This window comes from Corvus cornix, chromosome 9 (assembly GCF_000738735.6).
Source record: "Corvus cornix cornix isolate S_Up_H32 chromosome 9, ASM73873v5, whole genome shotgun sequence".
In the NCBI taxonomy this organism is placed as follows: Eukaryota; Metazoa; Chordata; class Aves; order Passeriformes; family Corvidae; genus Corvus; species Corvus cornix.
The window spans coordinates 315333-319687 of record NC_046339.1 but is presented as its reverse complement, the minus strand read 5'-3'; the positions used below and the strand labels follow the sequence as shown (position 1 = coordinate 319687).

General features: G+C 47.6%; 1 long non-coding RNA gene across 12 annotated transcripts in view; it reads right to left on the bottom strand.

The window, feature by feature from the left end:
* Positions 1-1400: 1400 nt before the first annotated feature.
* The window catches only part of LOC104688104, a 72377-nt gene continuing 69422 nt past the window's right edge, over positions 1401-4355 (bottom strand). For 9 of the 12 annotated variants that reach the window (XR_005602610.1, XR_005602614.1, XR_005602611.1 and 6 more), the window contains one exon: positions 1408-3053. This is a non-coding gene — a long non-coding RNA (uncharacterized LOC104688104). Of the gene's footprint in view, positions 3054-4355 lie in introns of all 12 variants that reach the window. The other 3 variants (XR_005602621.1, XR_005602619.1, XR_005602612.1) reach the window with 2 other exon arrangements.

Sequence of the window (4355 nt, the reverse complement as noted above, 5' to 3'; positions counted from 1 at the left end):
GCGAGGGGCCCCGCGCTGGCCGGGCGAGGCCCAGGCGGCCCCGTGTCCCCCCCCCCGCCCCCCGCTGTCTCCGCGCTCTACCTGGAGACCAGCGCCAGGCGCATCCTGCTCGCAACCGGCCCGCGGGCTCGCCCCACGGGCAAACCCCCGCCGCGGGAGGGGTGCCGGCGGCGCGGCGGCCCGGGGAGCGGCGCTCAGCGGCCGCGGGCGGGCAGACCCGCTGCGCTGCGCCGGCCCCGGAGCTCCCGGAGCGCGGTAGGGCCGCAGCTCCTCTCGCCCAAGATGGCTCAACTTGTGCGCTGCACCCTGGGAGCGCCGTGGCCACGCCCCCCGGCGGGTGACGTCACGGCCCGGCGCAAAGCAGCGCGGCGCGGGGGTGGCGGGGGAGCCCGTCCTGCGGGGGACAGTTGGGATATGGCGGCCCACGCCAAGTTCCCCCCTTCTCCCTGGGCGGTTGGTCGCGCCCAGCCGCGCGCAGACCCGGCCGGAGGCGAGTACGCGGCCCCGCCGCAGCGCGAGCGAACGCGAGAGAGCGCCCCCATCCGGCGGGGCCGGGCTGCGCCGGCGGCTCTCGGTGCGGTTGGACCAACGCTAAAGCCGGGAGCAGCACAGGGGCACAGAATCACAGAACCATAGAGGTGTTTGGGCTGGAAAAGACCTCTGAGACCGAACTGTGAGCAAAGCCCACCTTGTCATTCAGCCCAGAGCACTGAGTGCCACGTCCAGCCCTTCCTTGGACACCTCCAGGGATGGGCACTCCACACCTCCCTGGGCAGCCCCTGCCAAGGCCTGAGCACCCTTTCCATGGGGAAATTCCTGCTGATGTCCACCCTGAACCTCCCCTGGCCCAGCCTGAGGCCGTTCCCTCTCCTCCTGTCCCTGTTCCCTGCGAGCAGAGCCCGACCCCCCTGGCTGCCCCCTCCTGTCAGGGACTTGTGCAGAGCCACAAGGTCCCCCCTGAGCCTCCTTTGCTCCCAGCTCCATTCTCTTCCCTGGACCCACTCCAGCGCCCCAAGGTCCTTCCTCAACTGAGGGCCAGAACTGGACACATCACTTGAGGTGCCTCAGCAGTGCCCAGCACAGGGGGACAATCACTGCCCGGGTCCTGCTGCCACACTACTCCTGACGCAGGCCAGGATGACACTGTAATGAGTGTAATGAGGAATGGGTTGTTGTGACATTTAGTGTGGTCTAGCAAAGAAGAAAGGGAAATTAATAAAAGCTAAAATAGTGAAAGGATAAGGAACAAGAATGAACAAGGTGAGCTGATTCACTAACAAATCAGACAGGTTTCTGAAAAGTCAAGTATAAAAATTGCTACAGTCCATGGCCAGGTTAGCCAAGATCCACACAGTAAACCACACAATGGCCTTGTCAGTGTTACACTGATAATAGTTTTGCAATGTTGAATTAGTGCTGAACAATATTCCACTATGTTGGGCACAAACATACTGATATTTTTATTAAGTGTCAAGCATGTACATATTCCCTTTTTTCCTTCAAGAAAAACATTTGCCACAGTTAGTTAAAAGGAATTCCCACGTGCCTCCTGTTTGTGTGTGTGTGAGCACCAGCACTGTGGGACCCTCTGGTGTCCATGTGCCTGGTTTTTAAGATCTGGACAGGACAGATGGACCAGGCAGTGGAAGAGCAGCAGGCTCCTTCTTAGTGCTCCTGTGTTGCCTGACAGAGGTTTGGGTAATTCTTCCCCACTCTCTCTGTCACCTTCTCCATTACACACTTCACTAGGAGGATCCCCATGCAGGTTTCAGTGGCAGTTATTTGAATGTGTAACTGGGATTTTTGCATTTATAAGGGCCACTAACTATCCAGAGAACCATGAATAGTATTTGCAGTATTTAGCTTCAGGCTCTTCTTACAGTTTCATGTGACAAAGAGCACAGAATTTTCCTCTCCCCTGACTCTAAAAAAATTGCTCTTTTTGCCTTTGTAGTGTTCATAGTCTTCTACATGGAAAATAATAGGCACTAAATCCAACAAGTAATGAAAAAAATTATAGGAATGACAACTGAGAACAAATGGACACTGTTTCATATATTGAAACACATTGAAAGTGTGAGCAGAAATGAATAAATGTTATGAAATACCATCAGCTGTTGTTAGCCTGATCCTGACCCCTTTCAAGTCAATGGCAAAACCCATCAAATGTCAATGGCAGCTGTGTTTTACTTCACTGAGAGATGTTAAAATCTAGCACGTACATTTGTACAGATCAACGGACAGGCCTTTAGCATATTATGCTCTTCTTCATGATGAGCACCTTTGCTTTTTCTGTAGATCTTGTGCTGCTGCTCCCAGTTGTGGTGTTTGAATAGGAGTAGTTCCTCTCGTCAAAATAATGTGTGAAACACCACTGTGCACACCTGAAGGATTCTGTAAACAATTGAGGGAAATGACAGCGTTCTGTGGAGCTGGAGACTGCTGTTTCACTAGGGGGGTCTGAGGTGGTCTGTTGGTAGATGAGTTACTGCCCATACCTTCTGGGCTATATAAGCCCCTTTATGGTTTTCATCTGTGTGATTTGGCTGTTCTTATTAACACAGTTGTTCTCAGCCTTGCTGTCTGCTGTATTTTGAACCATTAGTGGTTTAGAGGCAGAGGGAAGAGAAGTATGAACAAAATCTGAGCTGCAAATCTAGTTTGGGGTTGTAGTATGTTCTTGATGCTGAAAAAGAACTGTGGATTTGGAAATCTTCATAAGGCAACTACCATGTTTTGGCACTAGTGATGAATTACTGCTGCAAGAACACAGCTTTTATGGAAGGCACAGAGCGGGCTTGGGTTTGGGCCATAGTTTTAAAACCAGGAAATCAATCCTGGCTTTAGGATAAATAAGTCAGGTTGGTCTGTCTTTTCTTTCTCAGTCTGAACGTGAAACAGTTTGTAAGCTGTTGCTATTTAGTTAATACACTGGAATGCAGTGAAATTCAAAGATATGCAATGTTTCTTCAATTCGATGTATAAATAGATGACAGCATTTTCAGCATTCCAGTCTTATGATCAAGTGGAATCCAGATCAGGTTTCATTTAACCTAGTAAAGAGAGAAATGTGAACAGTTTCAGATAGCTCATGTGGAGTTCAGCAGCATACTCTCTCATATATTTCAAATTCATATTGAGTATGGTATCAACACCATACTCAATATGGTATGATATTGACTGGTATCAATATTGGAGAAAATCCACATCTCTTTGATATACTTGGTGTGTCTGAAATCTTTCTGTTTGGCATGGTTTTATTTTAATGGATATTTCAATAATTCATTGCTGGATTTCCTAGAATCTAGGTTGCTAATTTTCTTGAAAACCTCTCTTTGAACAGTAAGTAACCACTTTGCTCTGTGTATAAACCATTCTTCAGACTTTTTACCAGCTTTATCAATTACCTCTCAGTGTTAAAAGCATGAATAATGGCAGCACATTTGTTTTTAATATGTTGTCTAAGCAAAAAGGAAACATAGACAAACTTCAGAGAGCTTGTCAGATACTTTAAATGAGTACTATGTGGTACGGCTTGATCTGCAGTCACAGATCCATTTTCAGGACTGAGCTCCTGAAGTGTACGGACTTATGTAATACTTGGGGTAGAAGACTAAGAGGAAGTGTGGAGAGGAAAGATGGTCTGTTTTTAAGATGAGAGAGCAGTTACAGAGTAGACATTAAAGCCATTGCAACTCCATAATAATAATGTTTAGATGGCCTATTTAAATAGGCTTTCCAAGGAGTCCTGATTGTTTGGAGCGGTAGTATCTGTGTTAACTAGCTGAGACAACATCCACTTGGTTCAAGTATGTGAGATCCTGAGGTTCAAAGGTGAATGCATACCTGCACCCCTCACATTTCACTGCCAGAAGTGCAATGCCCTTTCTTCCCCTTTTGCTGGTGAAGCAGGAATTCAAAACCAGAGGTTGGAGCTAGATAAATAAAGGTGTGGGGAAACTTCTACGTATTTAGGTTCTGAGTAATTTTTGACAGATCTATTGCTGCCACATCAGGTGGGACATGAGACAGTGATCAGCCAAAACTGGTTCTCTGGCCTTTTTTCCATAAACATGCTACATAAAACTTACAGTCTGGATTAGCTGTAACTTTTCTACAAAAGCACAAATGTGGGATTTGTAGCAGGTAGTGGACTAATGGATTCCCTGTCTTCACATGGAATCTGTATGCAAAATATATATCCAAAAAATAATACTTCTGTGGCTAATTCTTGCTTTTTTCATCCAGCTGTACAGCTGCTATCAACATCTGTAACTGCATCTACTGAAACACTCATGCTATCAGACACTAAAATGATGTGTTGAATATAAACCTAAAGTCTGTTCACATAAGTC